The sequence below is a fragment of the Medicago truncatula genome, chromosome 7 (assembly GCF_003473485.1).
Source record: "Medicago truncatula cultivar Jemalong A17 chromosome 7, MtrunA17r5.0-ANR, whole genome shotgun sequence".
In the NCBI taxonomy this organism is placed as follows: Eukaryota; Viridiplantae; Streptophyta; class Magnoliopsida; order Fabales; family Fabaceae; genus Medicago; species Medicago truncatula.
Window position 1 is genome coordinate 18,366,722 of NC_053048.1, and position 22,243 is coordinate 18,388,964.

General features: G+C 38.5%; 1 non-coding gene across 1 annotated transcript; it reads left to right on the forward strand.

Annotated features, from left to right (window-relative positions):
• The first annotated feature begins 15,719 nt into the window (after positions 1 to 15,719).
• On the forward strand, positions 15,720 to 15,826 carry LOC120577234 (small nucleolar RNA R71). Its single transcript, XR_005643309.1, has one exon. It is a non-coding gene; the product is annotated as a small nucleolar RNA R71 (small nucleolar RNA).
• Positions 15,827 to 22,243: the final 6,417 nt, after the last annotated feature.

A 22,243-nucleotide genomic window follows, 5' to 3' on the forward strand; every position in this document is an offset into this window, starting at 1 on the left:
AGCATGTATTTAGGACTCGATGTAAAGGACTATGGACACTATAAGTGATGTACACCGACACAAGCACCGACACATGCACACACCCCACATGGATATTCTAGATGTATGATTAGGGAATGTATGTTTAGATGTATGCTTAGGTTTTACAACGCTTAGACAAAAATCATTTCCCAAAAAACGTGAATAACCTCACTTGAAAACCTTTTTTCCAAAATAGGAGTCAAAACTCCTCATTTTCCTTTTATTTTCTTAAATAAAAATCTTAAATGAATTTTAATCATACTTAGGCTTTATTTTGCAAAATAACTAATTCCACCTCACATTTTCCAAATCTCATGCCCTTGAGGCCTCTCATCTCCATTCTTCAAAATTCCTCTTTTTTCTTTTTAAACTTAAAATCAACCAACAAAAACCAAAAACAATTTTCGAGAATGAACTACGTTTGGTTTTGATCCCTTAAAAGGGTACGTAGGCAATGAGTTAAAACTCCTCCAAGCCAAGTAAAATAAAATCTCAATCATCTTCTCTCCCCCCATTCTTCACTCAAATAAAACTTCTTTTTTCAATAAGTAGGCAATAAAAATAAAGCGTAAGAATAAACTTAGGAGAACGGTTCTTATGGAATACCATAATCGTTCCGGGTGCCTAACACCTTCCCGTAGCGAAAACGACCCCCGAACTTAGACTCTAAGGGTTTTTCTCAATTTTGCCCTTCCCAAGAAAAAATAGAGAATATCAAAGATTGAAAGGTTCAAGCCTAATTAATGACTTGACACCCGAAAATCGCGATAACAGAAATGGCGACTTCACTGGGGATATTTTTTTTAAGCGGGTCACGCCTAGTTTTCCTTAGTTTATATTTACGCTTTGTTTTATTGCTTACATATGTGAATACTTGTTTATTTTTATTTGACGTGTGGGGTGAGAATATCAAAAGTCCTATACCCGGGCTGAGTGAACTTATGAATAGGTAGAGATATAATCGACAATTCGATCCGAGGGTTGCCTCGTGGATTGGGTTATGCGATCAATCTCACATAGCTGAGGCATTTTGGAAGTAATATTTTGTTGAAGAGAAGCTCGTGCACACTCTAGTGCAATTCTATGACTCGTGTTTCCATTGCTTCACTTTCCCGGATTTCCAGTTGGTCCCTACTCTTGAGGCTTATTCCCACTTGTTAGATTCACCTATAGCCGAGAAGACGCCTTCCACCGGTCCCGGGACTTCTCTTACTCCTTTGGTTATTGCTAAGGATCTCTATCTCAAGACTTCCGACGTCTCCAATCATCTTACTACCAAGTCTCACATCCGAGGGTTCACTTCGAAGTATCTACTTGAACAGGATAATCTCAAAACTACTTGTCAGGACACGCTCGAGGCTATTCTTGCATTGCTTATCTATGGGCTCATTCTCTTTCCGAATCTCGACAACTTTGTGGATATGAATGCTATTGAGATCTTCCATTCCAAGAATCCGGTTCCTACCTTGCTAGCTGACACATACCATGCTATCCATGACCGGACTCTCAAAGGTCGTGGGTATATCCTTTGCTGCGTGCCTCTCCTATATAGGTGGTTTATTTCTCACCTTCCGAGCTCTTTCCATGACAACTCGGAGAATTGGTCCTACTCACAGCGGATTATGGCTCTCACTCCTAACGAGGTGGTCTGGATCACTCCCGCCGCTCAGGTTAAGGAAATTATTACCGGTTGTGGAGATTTTCTCAATGTACCTCTTCTTGGTACCCGTGGGGGAATCAACTACAATCCTGAGCTTGCTATGAGACAATTTGGATTCCTAATGAAGGCAAAGCCCATCAATCTTGCTACATCTCCAGATTTCTTCTACTATTCGAACGCCCCCACCGGACAAAGGAAGGCTTTCATGGAGGCTTGGTCTAAGGTCCGTAGGAAGAGTGTGAAGCATTTGGGTGTGAGATCCGGTATTGCTCATGAGGCCTATACTCAGTGGGTAATAAATCGAACTGAAGAGATTGGTATGCCTTAACCTGCTATGAGATATGTGTCTGCATCTGCTCCATCTATACCTTTACCTCTACCTCCCACAACTCAGGAGATGTATCAAGAGCATCTAGCCATCGAGAGTCGTGAGAAACAGATGTGGAAAGCCCGATACAATGAAGCCGAGAATCTAATCATGACTTTGGATGGTAAGGATGAGCAGAAGACTCATGAGAACCTGATGTTCAAGAAGGAATTGGTTAAGGTCCGAAGGGAACTTGAAGAAAAAGATGAGTTGCTTATGCGGGACTCCAAGAGAGCTAGAGGACGACGCGATTTCTATGCTAGATACTGCGGTTCGGATTCGGAGTCTGAGTCTGAGGATCATCCCACCACTTCCTATGCTTGAGAGTTTTATTTGCTTATATTTCAAAGTCTTCCCTTGGCTTAGTACTTCAAAGGGATTCACCTTGTAAACACTTCGTTTTGCTTTGCTTGTTTAGATATTGTTTACAAAGCTCCTAATTTGTCTAAAAAATCCTTCGATGACAAAAAAAAGAAACTTTTTTTGCATTTGCATTTGTACATATCATGCATCATGTGCATCATTCATCAAGTCACAAAAGGTTTCCAAGTGCTCACTGCCTCCTGGTTCTTCTGCCAGAGATTGAAAGGTGGCTCGTGCTCGGAAAGTCTACGAAACTGACAGAATACATCGGACTAGACTATACAGAAAGAAGAATTTGGTAGCTATGGAAGAGGAAAATGCTCAGCTCCGTACCGAGTTAGCTTCTATGAGGGAAGAATTGGCTAAGGCCAATGATACCATGACTGCTCTGCTAGCCGCCCAGGAACAATCAGCCACAGCTATCCCTATAGCTACAAGTGTGATCCCAACTGCATCTACTGATGCCCGCTTCGTTATGCCAACTGGGTTCCCTTATGGACTTCCACCGTTTTTCACTCCTAGTACTGCAGCTGGCGTTTCTGGTACTGTTAATAATGGCCAGATTCCTGGGACGAACCCTGTCTCTGTCAATACCACCTTGCCTCAGACAACGGCCACTCTGGATCAATTGAGCTATTGGGGAACTCCCTTGGGAAGGAGCACCCTTCTGGTTAAAGCCTTCGACGGATCCCGTAAGAACATTCTTGGGGAGATAGATCTGCCAATAACTATCTGTCCCGAAACCTTTCTGATCACGTTCCAGGTCATGGACATCAATGCTGCTCAGCTACCTCCGTCGTACCCGTATGCGCAATACTCTCAGCATCCCTTCTTTCCACCATTCTATCATCAGTATCCTTTGCCATCGGGTCAACCTCAGGTACCCGTTAATGTCGTCGTCCAGCGAATGCAACAACAGCCTCCAGCTCAACAACGACAGCAGCAACAGGCTAGACCTACCTTTCCTCTGATACCAATGTTATATGCTGAATTACTCCCGACTCTACTTCTCAAAGGGCGCTGCACAACCAGACACGGCAAGCCTCCACCTGATCCGTCGCCTCCCAAGTTCCGTTCGGACCTCAAGTGTGATTTCCATCAAGGTGCTCTGGGTCATGATGTCGAAGGATGCTACGCGTTGAGGTACATTGTAAAAAACTCATAGACCAAGGAAAATTTACCTTTGAGAATAACGTCCCGCATGTCCTCGACAATCCTCTTCCGAATCACGCTGCTGTAAACATGATTGAGGTATATGAGGAAGCTCCCAGACCGGACGTTCGTAACGTTGCAACTCCTCTGGTGCCACTACACATCAAGTTATGTCAAGCCTCTCTGTTTGACCATGATCATGCCAGTTGCCCAGAATGCTTCCATAATCCTTGGGGTTGCTACGTTGTTCAGAATGACATCCAGAGCCTGATGAACGACAATTATCTGACTGTCAATGACATCCAAGAAGGACAAGCTGCTGGCTGGGGCAAGTTAATACAACTCCTTGAGAATAAGCACAAAGAGGGTCTCAGATATTCCCCAACTTCAGGAGTCTCCACCGGAACATTCTACAGTGCTGGGTTTGTCAACGCAATCACCGAAGAAGCAACTGGATTTGGCCCTAGGCCTGTATTTGTTACACCAGGAGGCATTGCGAGAGATTGGGATGCCATCGACATTCCCTCAATCATGCATGTTTCTGAGTAATATGCCTTGTTGCTTAAGTATCTTGTTTTTCAAAATAACAATCCTCTCGCTCTGCCTAAAGCGAGAGTGATATTTTCTGAAAGGGCATGTTTGTTTCGGCATCGCCGTTGTTAATAAAAATTGTCATTTCTTTCACGACTGTTATTTTTTCAGTGCTTTTTTTCCTTGGAAATAATGGTAATGCCAGAAAAAACCAAAATATCTGTATTTTCTTATTAATTTCAAAAATCTGCATAAAAAACCTCTTTCTAAAATCATCCAACCATTTTACGCAGATTGAACTATAATAAACCCGTTGGGCACAGTAACCCTGCATTCCCTCCGAATTCTGAATTCCCGGTGTACGAAGCCGAAGATGAGGAAGGTGATGACATACCATATGAGATCACTCGACTACTTGAGCAAGAAAAGAAAGCCATTCAGCCTCACCAGGAAGAGATTGAGCTCATCAACATAGGTACCGAGGAGAACAAGCGAGAAATCAAGATCGGTGCTGCTCTAGAGGAAGGGGTTAAAAAGAAGATCATCCAGCTCCTCCGAGAATACCCGGATATTTTTGCATGGTCGTATAAAGATATGACAGGTCTAGATCCTAAGATTGTGGAGCATCGGATCCCCACAAAACCTGAATGTCCTCCCATTAGGCAGAAATTGAGAAGGACTCATCCAGATATGGCTCTCAAGATTAAGAGTGAGGTTCAAAAACAGATTGATGCGGGTTTCCTCATGACGGTTGAGTACCCCGAATGGGTTGCCAATATTGTACCTGTGCCAAAGAAGGATGGTAAAGTCCGGATGTGTGTTGACTTCAGAGACCTGAACAAAGCCAGTCCAAAAGACAACTTTCCATTACCTCATATTGATGTGCTTGTTGACAATACTGCTCAGTCCAAGGTGTTCTCCTTCATGGATGGTTTCTCCGGTTACAATCAGATCAAAATGTCCCCTGAAGATAGAGAAAAGACGTCTTTTATCACTCCATGGGGCACTTTCTGCTACAGAGTGATGCCGTTCGGCCTAATAAATGCTGGTGCCACCTACCAAAGAGGGATGACTACTCTGTTTCATGACATGATTCACAAAGAAGTCGAAGTATATGTGGACGACATGATTGTAAAGTCAACAGATGAGGAGCAACATGTTGAATACTTGACAAAGATGTTCGAAAGGTTGAGAAAGTACAAGCTTCGATTGAACCCTAACAAATGTACGTTCGGCGTCAGATCCGGAAAGTTATTAGGCTTCATTGTCAGCCAAAAGGGCATTGAAGTCGATCCTGATAAAGTCTGGGCCATCCGAGAAATGCCAGCTCCACAGACCGAGAAGCAAGTCAGAGGTTTCCTCGGACGATTGAATTACATCTCCCGATTTATATCTCACATGACCGCAACCTGCGGGCCGATCTTCAAGCTACTCAGGAAGAATCAGCCTATTGTATGGAATGATGAATGCCAAGAAGCTTTTGATAGCATCAAGAATTACCTGCTGGAACCACCTATCCTTGTCCCACCCGTGGAAGGAAGGCCTTTGATTATGTATTTGGCAGTATTTGATGAATCCATGGGATGCGTACTTGGTCAGCAAGATGAGACTGGAAAGAAAGAACATGCTATCTACTATCTAAGCAAGAAGTTCACCGATTGTGAAACCCGGTATACAATGCTTGAGAAGACTTGTTGTGCTCTGGCCTGGGCCGCTAAACGCCTGCGTCATTATTTGGTGAATCATACAACTTGGTTAATATCCAGAATGGATCCGATAAAGTATATCTTTGAGAAAGCTGAGGTTACTGGGAAGATTGCACGCTGGCAGATGCTTTTGTCTGAATATGATATTGTGTTCAAAACTCAAAAGGCAATCAAAGGTAGCATTCTTGCCGATCATCTTGCCTACCAACCTCTTGATGATTATCAACCAATTGAGTTCGATTTCCCCGATGAAGAGATCATGTATTTGAAATCAAAAGACTGCGAAGAACCGTTGATTGGTGAAGGTCCAGATCCCAATAGCAAGTGGGGATTAGTCTTTGATGGTGCTGTCAATGCTTATGGTAAAGGAATTGGAGCAGTCATTGTATCCCCGCAGGGGCATCACATCCCTTTTACCGCTCGGATTATGTTCGAATGTACAAACAATATGGCCGAGTATGAAGCATGTATCTTTGGGATCGAAGAAGCAATTGACATGAGAATCAAACACCTCGACATCTATGGAGATTCTGCGCTCGTCATCAACCAAATAAAGGGTGAATGGGAGACCCACCATGCCAAGTTGATTCCTTATCGTGATTATGCGAGACGTTTGCTGACATATTTTACAAAGGTTGAGCTGCACCATATCCCTCGAGATGAGAACCAAATGGCTGATGCTCTTGCTACTCTATCCTCCATGTTTCGAGTAAACCATTGGAATGATGTGCCAATAATCAAAGTGCAACGCCTTGAAAGACCTTCGCATGTGTTCGCTATTGGGGATGTGATCGATCAAGCTGGTGAAAATGTGGTTGACAATGAACCGTGGTACCACGACATCAAACAGTTCTTGCTAAGCCGAGAGTATCCGCCGGGTGCTTCCAACAAAGACAAGAAGACCCTGAGAAGATTGGCCAGTAGATTCCTGTTAGATGGAGATATTCTGTACAAGAGAAACTATGACATGGTATTGTTAAGATGTGTTGATGAACACGAAGCGGAGCAGTTAATGCATGATGTACATGACGGTACCTTCGGGACCCATGCTACAGGGCATGCTATGTCAAGGAAGTTGTTACGAGCAGGTTACTACTGGATGACCATGGAGCATGATTGCTACCAGCACGCCAGAAAGTGCCACAAATGTCAAATCTATGCTGATAAGATTCATGTGCCTCCGCACGCTCTCAATGTTATTTCATCCCCATGGCCGTTCTCAATGTGGGGCATCGACATGATTGGAAGAATTGAACCGAAGGCTTCAAATGGTCATCGTTTCATCTTAGTGGCAATTGACTACTTCACCAAGTGGGTTGAAGCAGCATCTTATACCAATGTGACCAAGCAAGTGGTAGCTAAGTTCATCAAGAACAACATCATCTGTCGATATGGTGTTCCCAGCAAGATTATTACTGACAATGGTACCAACCTGAAAAACAATGTGGTGCAAGCTCTTTGTGAAGAATTCAAAATTGAGCATCATAACTCTTCTCCTTATAGACCTCAGATGAATGGTACAGTTGAGGCCGCCAACAAGAATATCAAGAGGATTGTCCAGAAAATGGTAACCACTTACAAGGACTGGCATGAGATGTTACCCTATGCTCTGCATGGCTACCGTACTACAGTGCGCAGTTCAACCGGGGCAACCCCTTTCTCTCTTGTATATGGTATGGAAGCAGTTCTTCCTTTGGAAGTGGAGATCCCATCTCTCCGTGTGATCATGGAAGCAAAGTTATCCGAGGCCGAATGGTGCCAAAGCCGGTATGATCAGTTGAATTTGGTTGAGGAAAAACGTATGGATGCCATGGCTCGTGGACAGTCATATCAAGCAAGAATGAAGACTGCCTTTGACAAGAAAGTCCATCCTCGAGAATTCAAGATAGGGGAACTTGTATTGAAAAGGAGGATAAGCCAGCAACCCGACCCAAGGGGCAAGTGGACGCCTAACTATGAAGGTCCTTATGTTGTCAAGAAGGCCTTCTCCGGTGGTGCTTTAATTCTTACACACATGGATGGTGTAGAACTTCCAAATCCTGTGAATGCTGATATAGTCAAGAAATACTTTGCCTAGAAATATGAAAAGAACAGCGCGGTAGGTCGAAAACCCGAAAGGGCGGCCTAGGCAAAAATGCGCTTCCCGGTGGATCGAAAACCCGAAAGGGCGGTCCAGGCAAAAATAAGGGACAAAAAATATATATATGAAAGAGCTCGCTGAGATTGTACGCAACTCAGGCAAGAATGAGCGTCTCGATGAGCCGAAAACCCGGAAGGGCGGTTCATGCAAAAATGAGATTGAGACAAGAGGCAAGTAACTATATCTGGCCAACCGCCGTCCCCTTGGGGCATCTGCAGCTGTTAATGACCATCTTCATCAAAAGCTCCTATGCTTGCGAATTCAAAGTTTCTAGGAAATGTAATGATTGCTGTGTTCAATGTACCACCAACCAATAAAAATTACCATTTTCCAAGCTTTGTAAATCCGTGGAGTCACGCCTTCGGCTGACCACCACTCTTATACATCAATTTGAGCCTGTGCTTTTGTTTGAAACTCTATTTTCTTTTTACTTTCAAAGTTATGTACAAAAACATTTTCCTTCTATTTTTAATAATGACAAATGCTCGAAACAAACATCTTGAAAATTGAAAAAGTTTTTGAAAGCAAACCTGAGCAACAGGGTACATTCAAAGGAACGTGCATGAGCGAGTGTATGTTGGTGTCTATTTCAATATATGTTACAAGCAGGTTCTCCTCCAGGATAGTCTGTGGTCAATGGCAAGAATGAAAAAACAGAATGAAAATGCATGAAAATGAATAGGCTCGCTAAGTTGAAAACCCGGAAGGGCGGCTTAGGCAAAAATGAGCACCCCGCTGGATTGACAACCCGAAAGGGCAGTTCAGGCAAAAATGGGGCATTGAAAAGAATTTATTTCCCCGATGGATCGAAAACCCGAAAGGGCGATCCAGGCAAAAATGGGATGCAAAAAAAAAATGAATGAAAATTGAGAAAATGACATGCAAAAAGCATTGACCACAGATGCGACATCCACGGTACACTCGGCACTGAAATGCCCGGCAATGACGGCATTATCCCCAGTAGAGTCTTCCGAGATTCTATCCCTAGCAAGTTGCATAGCTACCTGCCCTCAGCCATGGTTCCGATACGTCTCCCAATGACGTTATCTCCAAAGAGGATTTCCAGGAATGTGTAATATAGCACGAGCCGCTACGTGCCCAATACTCCAGTGTCTTGTCTGTCTCTGCGGAACTGTGTCTACAAACTGCCAACAATCATGCATTACAAGCATTCATACATGCATAATCATGCATATTACGTGCCCATGCATTTAATGAAACTGTTATATCATCCATGCATATTGCATTTCCAATATCAACATTAGTCTCAATTCAATACTCATGTCAGGTTCTCTGTCAGAACCTTGTGAGCCAATAATATTGGTCAATTTCTACCTTTCAAATCAAATCGACGTCAAGTCAATCTCAATCTATATTTTGTCAAAAAAAAAAAACCAATCCCCCGTGAATATGTTTCTGTTTGGTCAAGTAACTAGTTCGCATCCAAGAACAACTTGCACCCGTTTACTTTTCAATGTTATCGGTCGAGTTACCAGTTCGCATCCAAGAACAAGCTCGCACCTGTCTATTTTCCTTTTCTTTCAGTTGAGTGACCAGTTCGAATCAAGAACAACTCGTACCTGTCTATGTGTCTATGATTTTGGTCAAGTGGCTAGTTCAAATCCAAGAGCAGCTTGCACCTGTCTATTTGCCTTTGTCTCCGGTGGAGTAACCAGTTCGCATCCAAGAACAAGCTCGCACCTGACTATTTGCCTTTGCTTTCATGTCGAGTGACCAGTTCGAATCAAGAACAACTCGTACCTGTCCACCTTTTCCATGTCCCCGGTCGAGTGACTAGTTCGAATCCAAGAACAACTCGCACCTGTTTGTCTGCTTTTATTCCCGGTCAAGGGCCCAGCTCAATCCAAGAGCAGCTTGTACCCGTCAATTTGTTCCTAGTCCCCTATCTATTCTGTTATTTGTTATCTTGCCAATGTCTACCAATCCCGCAATGGATACGACATCTTTTGTTAGTTCCAACTCTCGTTTGTCTCGCATTCATAATCCAAATGTTGCATGGCATTCATGATATTTGAAAATGTGCAAGCGTATTTTTACGTCCAAACACAGTGCAAATGTTAATATTTAAGTATCTTCGTCCCGTCAAGCCAAAGACTCCGTCTCTTGACCCTCCGGACAAAGAAACTTAAATAGGGGCAGCTGTTGTACCCTGATTTTGGACCTAAAAATACTCATTCAAATTTCTCTTTTTTAACACTGATATTTGTCAATTCGCTGTTATTTTACGCTGAATCTTTACTCTCTTTTCATCTGCATATTTTACTGTCTCTGTCTCAAAGTACGTTCAAGCTCGATTTTCTTGCATAAAATTATTTAAAGTGTCTTTTCAAAAAAAATCATACAAAAGGGTATTTTGGTCATTTCCTGCAGTGGAACCCATTTTAGTCCCTGTGTTTGCCTCTGAGTCTTTTTCAACTTGTCTGTACAAATCATTGTTGAGTCTTTGCTTAAAAATCATTTCAAAAATTGCATTTGAGTCAGTTTGGGTCAGTTTAGTCCCTAGGGGCATTTTGGTCTTTTCCTGTCAAAATTTTGACAGGGAGGTATTTTAAAATACCTCATGTCAGTAACTGGTTCATTTTAGTCCTTTTGTTGATTTTATTTTTTGTTTCGCTTTACGTTTTGTTCAATTTACCAATTTTTAATTCAATTTTATTTTTATTACATTCTGGTCCCTCAAATGGTTTCCAGAATTGCATTTTAGTCCAAAAATTCTTAAAATTACTTTTTAGTCCTTTTTTTTATATTGCAGTTTAGTCCTCAGTTTCACTTTTTTGCAGAAAGGTCCTTAAATCACAAATTGCCCAAGGCCGAGCCAACCAAGTCCAATAACAGGTGTCACCATTTCATTGGTCAAGATCACAAGTGGCAGGTTATAAATAGCCAAGTGTCAGAGTCAAGCCATAGAATACACGCCACATCACAAACAAAAATCAGATTCTCTCTCTCTCCATTTAGTTAGATCGAAACCCAGAAAATCATCAAGAACACAGAGAAAAATCACAAACCCTAATTCACAAATTCATCAACATTCATCCAAATTCAACCGTTTTTCTTGGATTTTCTTACGGTTCTCAGTGATTCATCACTGAATCATCATCATTGAACCATTCCCTTCGCAATTCCAGTGCGAATTCATCACCATCAGTGACGAACTCAAGCACGATCACAAAGGGATCAGTGAGAAGAAGAAGGAAAGAAGACAAAGGAATTCGAACCAGTGAGAAGAAGATGAAGTAAAATACCGATTTATTTTCGGTCTTTCTTTCAAGCAAAATCAACAACAGAAAAACCAGATCGAAGTTTCCAGAAGTTCTTCGTCAAGAATCTCCGAATCAAAAACCTCAGGTAAATTCATACCTCTTCTTTCTTTCTCAAAAACAACAGCGAAGATGAATCGACGTAGATCCTTGAGTTTTTAAGAAGTTTCATCCAAAAACTTTGAAAACCTAGAAATTACTTTGAAAACCGTAAACAATTTCTCCGATCTACATCAATTCAAAGCTTGCATGCCAATTCTAATATCAGATTTGTGTTTAGATTGAAGAGACGAGTGATTTAGGTTTAGTTTGGGTGAGATCTGGGAATTTAGGTCATCGGAATCTGGAGTTCTCGCCGGAGAAGATGAAGATTCCGGCGGACCTTTGAAGGTTCCGGCCGATCTTCATCCTCTCCGGCCGTTTCCTGCAGAAACCGGCGAGGAGGGAAGAGAGAAAAGAGAGAGAGCGTGCAAGTTAGAGAGAGAAAGAAGGAAAGGAAATGAATTGGACCGGAGTCCGTGTCCTTATATAGGCGCTTAGACCGGTCCGGTTCGCCTTCCTTCATTCTGAGCCCTTAGATCTAGGTCTTAGCTTCCTGGATCAATCTGATGGTCCCTGTGCATCCGGATTTTTGTGAGATTGGGTTGGGCCTATTTCCTGTACGTTTTTGCTTTTTCTTGCTATTTACACCCTGTTTTCTTGCTGATTGAACCCCTACTTGCTCAATTTTTTCTCTCAAAAATTCTAGAAAAATTCCTATTGTTTTTAATTCATTTTTGGTATTTTTTATGATGCTTTTCACATGTAAAAAAAGTGATAAAAATATAGGTGTTATTTTCTTGATTAATTTGTTCTTTTTGACCTAATTTTGCGAATTCCTTGCCATATTTTTCCTCATAAATTTTGGCACATGTTATGAACAATTAGTATGCAATTTTATGATAAATGTGATGTTGATTTTGTGATTGTGCTACTGTTTTGGTATGATTTGTGTGTTTCTTGCATTTTAAGCAACTTTTCTTCTCATTATGTCTTGGTATTTCTCATCATTCCTTTACCATTTCACTCCATATTCAATTGATTACTTTTTCCTATCACTCATGTTATATTTTTCATCTTGTTTTGCTAACATTGTTGACTCATGTTTCACTCATCTCATAGCATCTCACCACATCATTCTCATTTCTATTAGATTAGGTTTTATTTCTTGCAATTTTCCCTTTTTTGTATTTCCAATGGTTATGTAATATTTTAGGCTAGTTTAAATTCATCTTTTAAATCCTTGCAAGACCATAGCATGTATTTAGGACTCGATGTAAAGGACTATGGACACTATAAGTGATGTACACCGACACAAGCACCGACACATGCACACACCCCACATGGATATTCTAGATGTATGATTAGGGAATGTATGTTTAGATGTATGCTTAGGTTTTACAACGCTTAGACAAAAATCATTTTCCCAAAAAACGTGAATAACCTCACTTGAAAACCTTTTTTCCAAAATAGGAGTCAAAACTCCTCATTTTCCTTTTATTTTCTTAAATAAAAATCTTAAATGAATTTTAATCATACTTAGGCTTTATTTTGCAAAATAACTAATTCCACCTCACATTTTCCAAATCTCATGCCCTTGAGGCCTCTCATCTCCATTCTTCAAAATTCCTCTTTTTTCTTTTCAAACTTAAAATCAACCAACAAAAACCAAAAACAATTTTCGAGAATGAACTACGTTTGGTTTTGATCCCTTGAAAGGGTACGTAGGCAATGAGTTAAAACTCCTCCAAGCCAAGTAAAATAAAATCTCAATCATCTTCTCTCCCCCCATTCTTCACTCAAATAAAACTTCTTTTTTCAATAAGTAGGCAATAAAAATAAAGCGTAAGAATAAACTTAGGAGAACGGTTCTTATGGAATACCATAATCGTTCCGGGTGCCTAACACCTTCCCGTAGCGAAAACGACCCCCGAACTTAGACTCTAAGGGTTTTTCTCAATTTTGCCCTTCCCAAGAAAAAAATAGAGAATATCAAAGATTGAAAGGTTCAAGCCTAATTAATGACTTGACACCCGAAAATCGCGATAACAGGAGTATTTGAGAATTTTTGTTCTTTGCCATTTGCACATTTAAGGAACAACATCTTCACATAGGAAGTCGGAGGGCCTACCCCTTTCCCCAATCTAGATTCAATGGTGCCCCTTAAAACATCATCTTCACGTAGGATGTCGGAGGGCCTACCCCCTTCCCCAATCTAGATTCAATGATGCTTTTTAAAGTTTTTCTCAAGATAACAATCATCTTTACGTAGGAAGTCGGAGGGCCTACCTCCTTCCCCAATCTAGATTCAATGATGAGATCTTGGAATTAATTTGGCTTTTTGGCTTTTTATGAACTCCCTTATACTAACTTATACTACTGGCACTTTGAAAATCTTTAAAGGTTAATGCACCACTAAGATTAAAACGCGTTTCCTTAAAATACCTATTCATACATTTACTCAAGGGAAGCAACTTTGTGTTTTTCTCATTGGAGAATTTTATTCACTTTAAAACAAGATGTGGGTATATCAAGAAGACTTAAAACACAAGCGTTTGCTTTCATGTACAAGAATCAACCAAATAAGAGGAGACAATGAAAATTTTGTGTCATGATATTTTCAATAAAAATTAGCTACTTAACCATGCCTTTTACAATAAAACTATACAAAAGAATAAAGTTCAAGGGAGTTTGGAAACACTACGACTAAAGACACTTTATTAAGCTCCCCCCACACTTAGGAGAAGCATTGTCCTCAATGATTTAAAAGAAGAAGAAGAGAAAGAAGAAGATGGTAAAGAAAGAAGAGAAGTAGAGAAGAGTAGAGGAAGAGGAGAGCTCACAATTTTATTGAAGCCCATAAGGTAGACCTTGGAGGTGAAGGTGTTGCATCATGTATCGGAACATTTGATTGTGTTATTCATTTATTTGAGTGCCCCTTAGGACATCGTTTCTTAGCCCGATCATTTCAACACCTTGTCTTTATTGCTCGGAGCATGTTCTTTGAACTTTGGTTTGCATCCATGCCCACCGTTCATCATTATAGTTGCCACCGGCTTCTTGTTAATGGTGCAAGTTTGCACCTACCTCCTCTTTATTACCACCATCATCACCATCATTGTGTACCTATGGGTTAGTGCCAACATAAAATTTTTCTACCACCTTCGGATTAGTAATATCTGAATTAGGTAGAATAATCAAGAAATTAGCATTATTGACTCTCCACTCATATTGGGGATTGTGAGAAGGGCCATGGATTCTAAAAACAAACATAGTAGTGAGGGTTTCTAAGTATAGATAGTAGTTTCCCTCAATCCTATTTATCCCTTTGTTCACATTGACCTCAAATTTTCTAACAAATGAAAGTGATGATTGCACCCACCACTATATCACCTTTATATCTAGTTTCTTTCTAACAATTGAAACAAGATAATAAATCAAATAATAGCAAATGTTAACATGGTGGTTATAAGCCTACAACAACTCAATAGTCCTCATCATTCCTACCTCTTTTCTACCCCATATGGTGCAAGCAATAACCGTGTGAAGGTACCTAAGCACAGGGTTGTGAATTTATTCAACAGCCTAATCACATGTTCATCTATTTCTAGTCTATCCATAGCATTAACATCAAGGTACCTGCAAGGAGAGATAGTTATAGAGATTAGAGATTTATACCTATTTCTTTGCTCGGAATCCTTGAATTGGATCCCATGATTGCGGGTTGTTGATTGCTTCTTGCTTGCACCTCTTCCGGAAGCTTCAATATCCTCACCTTTCCTTTTTGATGCCATTGACCTTAACTTGGTTTGGGTGCGGGTGGATGATTGTTGGTGAAGTTTATGAATTATGGAAGAAGGATTATAGATGTTATTTGATATGGATACGGGAAGAAAAAATAAAAAATTAAAATTATTTTATTATTATTATTATTATTATTTTTTTTTTTTTGCTGATGGGTTGGCACGGCCGTGCCACCACAGGCATGGGCCGTGCCAACTTTCTGGAAAAAGAGGGAAGATTATTTTTTTTTTTTTGGTGGGTTTCTGGTCAATGGCTTCAAATTTTTGCTCGGGACTTTTAGCAACAACTACCTAGTTGGCATTCAACACCAGTATGGTCAAGTATTCCACAAAATTCGCAAGGTGGTGAAACAAGAGCAGGTGTGACGACACTTACAGTTAATTTATCAAATTTTTGAAGAAGTGTGTCCACAGATAGATGATCAAGGGTAGAAACCTGGTACATACCTGCCTCTTTTTTAGAGGGTGGAGGAGTACCTTCAGTGATAACTCTCTCACTTGTCCACTGATAGTGGTTTTGTGCCATGTTCTCGATCAGATCATATGCTCCTGTGTAAGTTTTATTCATCCAAGCTCCACCTGCAGCTGCATCAACATAGATTTTTGTAGTACACAAGAGACCATTATAAAAAGTGTGTATAATAAGCCAATTCTCAAAACCATGATGGGGGCAAAGCCTAAGCATTTCGTTGAAACGCTCCCACGCATCGTAAAGAGATTCACCATCTTTTTGAGTGAATTGTGTGATTTGACTCCTCAATTGAGCAGTTTTACTATGGGGAAAGAATTGGGAAAGAAATGCCTTCCTCATTTGGTCCCATGAAATTATAGAACCAATTTTCAATGAATGAAACCAAGCACTAGCTCTATCCCTCAAAGAGAAAGGAAAGAGGTGCATCCTTACGGCCTCTTGGTTTGCCTACAAAGTTCCACTGAGTCTTAAAAAAATTGAAACATGAAGATTCGGATCCTCAGTGGGTGATCCGAAAAATTGATTTTGCTGCACTAGGTAAATAAATGCAGACTTTATTTCAAATTTAATACCCTTAACCGTTGGGTACACAATAGCATCGTACGGCTCATCTGAAGATGTGATTGCGTACTCTTTGAGAGCACGTTTATCAGCCATATCGTTATTATTGAGTGGATCTTCTTGGAGTCATGCCTGAAATCAAAACGGTTAAAGATAGAAAATAAAAAATAAAATAAAATAAAATAAGGAGAAAGGGAGGGAGAGAGATTATATATATAAATATATATATATTTTTTATTTTTTTTATTTTTTTATAGAGAGAGAGATAAATATATAAAAAATAAAAAAGATAAGAAAAAGAAAAATATATATATATATATATATTATTTACTTATATAAAAATTTTTTTTTTTTTTTTTTTAGACTAAACACTATTGAAAAGTTAATCAAATTACAATAACTCCCCGGCAGCGGCGCCAAAAACTTGATGGGATAAAACCGCAAGTGCACGGTCTTACCGAAGTAGTAAAAAGATGAGTATCGTTCCGACAGGGAGTTATAAATTCAATTAAATTTAGATAATGATTAGACTGAAGATTTAGAAGGTAGAAAGGTTTGTATTTTTAATTAAAATAAAATAATAAAAGAAAAGATAAAAGCCTTGGAATCATTGGTTCATCCTAATGACAAATCCTTCACAAACCAAACTATTAAACTTATAACCTTATGTTAGACCTAACTTCTAAAGACAGTTTCTCTTTTGTTCCTCTAGCAACCAAGCCTATTTCGCTGACTTGATTACTATTAGATTTTGGTCCTAAGTTGCAACCAAGTCTATTTCGCTGACTTGATCACAATTTAGAATCCTTGAAGTTCGAAACTATATGTCTCAAAGATTGTAAAGACTATTTCGCTGCCTTTACAATCTTTGTCTAAATTCACTTGTTCGAATATCAAAACTCCACTTTCGTTTTATGAATTGATATTTGAGATGATGGATGAACAATTATCAAACCCTCCACTTTCGTTTCCACAATTTGATAATGGTTAATCCATGTTAAAGTAGTGAATTTAGATTAGAGATTAGGGTTACATAAGATTAAGGTTTAAAGCTTGGTTTGATTAGGATTATGTCTTTAGACTTATCCAACAATCCCAAGACAAGAGAAGTCTACTCACTAATGTTCATCGTAGACATGGAGAAGAAGAGAGAAAGCATAAAAGTAAATAACAAGAAAGTAAAGGTGAACTTTTATTAGAAAGACAATTGTCACATATTGTATTCCAAGAAAAGATGATTATTTGTGATGGATGACTACTCTATTTATAGCATTTGTTTGACTTAAAATCTAAGCTATTACATTCGGATTAAAAATAGAGTAGCTTAAAATCTAAGCAAAAGCAGCAAAAGTGACTCTGGAGGGTGGCACGGCCGTGCCAAGGCTAGCACGGGCCGTGCCAGGCTTCTGACTTGGGCGAGACATATTTTTGTCTCTCAATCTTCATATTTTTGCATCCAATCGGCTCCAAGTCCCTTTCTTTTGCTCCAAGACTCAATCCATCCAATATTCATTCCTAAAATATAAAATATGCAATTGTAGTAATATAATTCAAAAAGGAAATATTATAAATATAAATATAACTAAAATCTAAATAAAACAATACTAAATATTATGGATAAAATAGATATAATAATGACTCATCACAACACCGACAACTCGACATCAACGACAATGCAACGACAACAACATCAACTTAACAATGCAACGACAACAACATCAACTTGACAATGCAATATGCATGTGGTACCAATCAGGGTATCAAGCCTTCAACTTATAGAGCATATGCTCTCAACGTGGTATGAATGATCAACATTCAACAGAGCATCAGACCCTCAACTTTATATGAATGATTATACATTCAACATAACATCAAGCCCTCTACTTGGTATGAATGATCAACATTCAACAGAGCATCAAGCCCTGAACTTTATATGAATGATTATACATTCAAGAGAGCATCAAGCCCTCTACGTGGTATGAATGATCAACATTCAACAGAACATCAAGCCATCAACTTTATATGAATGATTATACATTCAACAGAGCATCAAGCCCTCAACTTTAATGATTATGCATTGACTCAGCAACAAATGCATCATCAACCAACAACTTCAAAGACATCGACATAAACTTACAACTTTAACGACATTGGCGACAACAGCGGCAACGACAACAACTTACAACTTTAACGATATTGACGACAACAGCAGCAACGACAACAACAACTACTTTGCATCATAATATCATAATTCATCGATCGTAAACAACATCATATTCATCAACATATAAATTCATATAATAATTCATCAATCTTGAACAACATCACATACATTCATATTCATCAACATATACATTCATATAATAATTAAATCATCCAACAAAGATATTCACGTCAAACCAAGTTAGATCCATCACAACATAGGTTAAATATTTTTAAAACCCTTAATTAAATTCCTAGTACTTATAGTTTTGAGGTTTTGAATTATTCCAAGTAAGATCCATCACAACATAGGCTAAATATTCACTAAGACCTACTTGGAGTATTTTCATCATAACTCAAAAACCAAAAATCATTTTGAAGTCAAACCAAAGCCATTGGAAATCTAACAAAATTATCTAAAACTTTCATGTTTACACCAAAGGCCAATTCAAAAGATAAACCTGTGAAAAAAACACAAGAACATGAAACACGGCATGTTGTCAGAGAGCAACTCGCCCCGGCAAGTAAATTCACTCGTCATGGCGAGTTATGACAGATAGCTCTCAGGAAAACTCCATTTTTCATCCCAAAATCCCAATTTTGAATCCCTAAGCCCAAATTTGATCCCAAAGTTTGTCTGAACATTTATACACATCAAATGAGACTCAAAACCATATAAAACTTGAACCAAAACATCATTTCAACAAAAATCACCATTTAACGCATTTTTCATAAAAGTTCTCAAGAACAACAAAAGTTCACTTCAATCTCTATGGTTAAGATTACCCAAGGTTTCAATCATCAAAAACAACATCTCATAACAAAAACAACAACAATCAGAAGTGAATTCATCAACAATAACGTTATACTTCACCAATTTTAAGTAAAAACACAAGTATACATATATACATAACTTGAGCATGTAAATTCATCATCAACAACATAATTAACATCAAATTTACATACCCAAACATTTCATCAAAACATAAGCACGAATTTCACCAATTAAATCCACAATAATCACTTTATACACATAAGCACTTATGGGTAGAAGTAGAAAAAGAGATTATACAAAAGATTATGAATGAAATCTAACCCTAATTTCTATAACATCAAAACTAACAACAACTACAAGGTTAAACCCTTTTTTAGAATCATACAAACCATTATTAGAGAAGTTAGTCCCACCCTTACCTTAGATTAGATGATTTCGGACTCTAAAGCTTGCTCCTCTTCTCTTTCTCTGACTTCTCACTTTCTCCCTTTTCTCCCAAAAAAACACTTTGCACGTATTCTAATTTTCTAACTCTGACTCTCCCCTTTATATAAATCCTTAACCTACTTATTTTTCCCTTATTTCCAATTCTGCCCCCTAAGCCTCATTATTCTAATTAATTATATTTCTCCACTAAATAATAAAATATGGGCTAAAAATATATTTCTCCACTAAATAATAAAATATGGGCTAATAATATATTTCTCCACTAAATAATAAAATAGGGGCTACTAATAAATATCACACACAACAAAAATATCACTTATCAAAATAAATCGATTAAATTATAAAAAAGACTCTAAACTCAATAAAATAAATAAATAATATAATAGGGCGTTACAGGTATCATCATATCACAGAGGAAATATTGTCTGGATTTATTGAGAGATTCAGGACTACTTGGTGCAAAGCCTACTTCCACACCACTTGATTCTTCAATTAAGCTGCATAATGACTTACGAAAGCCTTATGAAGATATTTCATCTTATAGAAGACTAATTGGAAAGCTTTTGTATCTAAATACCACACGCCCTGATATAAAATTTGCAACACAACAATTAAGTCAGTTCCTTCACTCACCTACTGTGACACACTATCATGCAGCTTGTAGAGTCATAAGGTACCTCAAAAATAATCCAGGTCAAGGTATCTTCTTTGATAGGCAATCAGAATTACAAGTACTTGGATATTCTCAGGGCCGTCCCTGTGAAATTGGAGGCCTGGCTCTCTTATTATTAATAGGCCCCTAAAATATACAATTTTTTTAAAAGAAAAAAAGAACATAATGTTTTCTTTATTTTTAGAATAATTATAATGTTTGTTGTTACAGCTTTGCAAAAGAAGTGAATTGAATTGGAAGGAGAAGAGAAAGTATTGATGAAATATAGACCTCAAATCCATTAAAATTATGCCCAAAAGAGATAAAAGAATAATACAATTAAAAAAAATGACATTTGCCATATATGGGAGTTGAACCGCAGACAAAAAGCACTACACTACCACAGTTAACCGCTAGGCCACAACATTTAGTTTGTAAAAATTCTATGCTATGCCTATATATTAAAATTTCAATGCGTTATATATTAAAAAAAAAAATATTTTGGGCCCCAAAATTGGGGAGGCCCAGCTCTGTAGAGCTGTTTGCACCTCCCCAGGGCCGGCCCTGGATATTCTGATGCTGATTGGGCAGGATATCTAGACACAAAGCGCTCTCTATCTGGGTATTGTTTCTTTCTAGGAAAGTCATTGATTTCATGGAGAGCAAAGAAGCAACCAACAGTTTCCAGATCCTCTTCTGAAGCGGAATATAGGGCTCTCTCTTCTGCCACATGTGAGCTGCAATGGTTGCTCTATTTACTTGCAGATTTGAAGGTTAATTGCAGTAAGCTTCCAGTTATCTACTGTGACAACCATAGTGCTATTCTTATAGCATCTAATCCGGTTTTACATGAGAGGACAAAACACCTAGAAATAGATTGTCACCTTGTGCGTGAAAAGGTTCAAAAGGGAATTTTAAAACTCTTACCTATCTCATCTTCAGAACAGCTAGTTGATTTCCTGACAAAGGCACTTCCACCTCCAAAGTTTCACAGTTTTATTTCCAAGCTTGGCATGCTTAACATATACCTTGCTTCAGCTTGTGGGAGGATGTTGAACAAACAAATCTCAGCCATAAATAAAGAATTGGATCAAACGGATAATATCGATAGAAGAACTCTTACTGATAGCAAAGAGAGTCAATTTGTTCATAATTAATAGCTGGAAGATTTTGTTTCTATGGTTTTTATTTTTCACATTATTAGGGAGATATTCTAGGGATTTGATAGGAACAGCAATTAGTATTTTGCACGCTCCATCTTTCTCTATATATCAGAATTGTATTTCCACTTTTCAATTCAATGAGAATAATTTCCATTCACATATTTCTGTTCTTCTTTATATGAATTTTACCTTTCTTAACACTTACTTTGAGAATTAATTTGCAGGCTAGAGGGGAAAGGGGGTTGGTTGCTGGTGTTGGTGTGGAGAGAAAGAGGGGAGAGAAAGAAGGGTTGAGAGAGAATCCCTCACGTGAACTTCCTTTTTTCTTTTTTCTTTTTATTTTTTTTTAATTCATCAATATATATACATGCGATTTTTTTTATTTTTTTTAATTTAACAATTACACACGTGGCGTGCCACATCGTTTAATAAACTGTCAAATAAGCGTTGACTAAGTCGAAATTGGGAAAGAGGACCAAATATGCAAAAGAGTTAAATCTTAGGGGACAAAAATTGTAGTTTTCGTACATAGGAGGTCAAAATCACAACTTTTTCAAAGTTAGGGGGAAAAGTGCACTTTAGCCTTTATTTTATTTTTTTGGTATGAAGTTGAAAGATGAAGAGGGATGGAAATGACAATAGAAGTTATCATTTGTTTTGAGTCCACAGTATGCCATGTCTGCTTCTTAAATTCAACCGTTGATCACCAATTTTAACTGACATGTGGAAAAGAGTTAATAGATTTTAACTAATGGAGATTACCAAAATACTAAACGACAAAATATTTATGAGACCAAATTGAGACACTTTATAATTATGGGACCAAAGTAAAAATCAAAAATAAGTTAAGAGACCAAATAATATATTAAGGAAAAAAATATTAATCACTCCTTAAATCTAAGCATGGT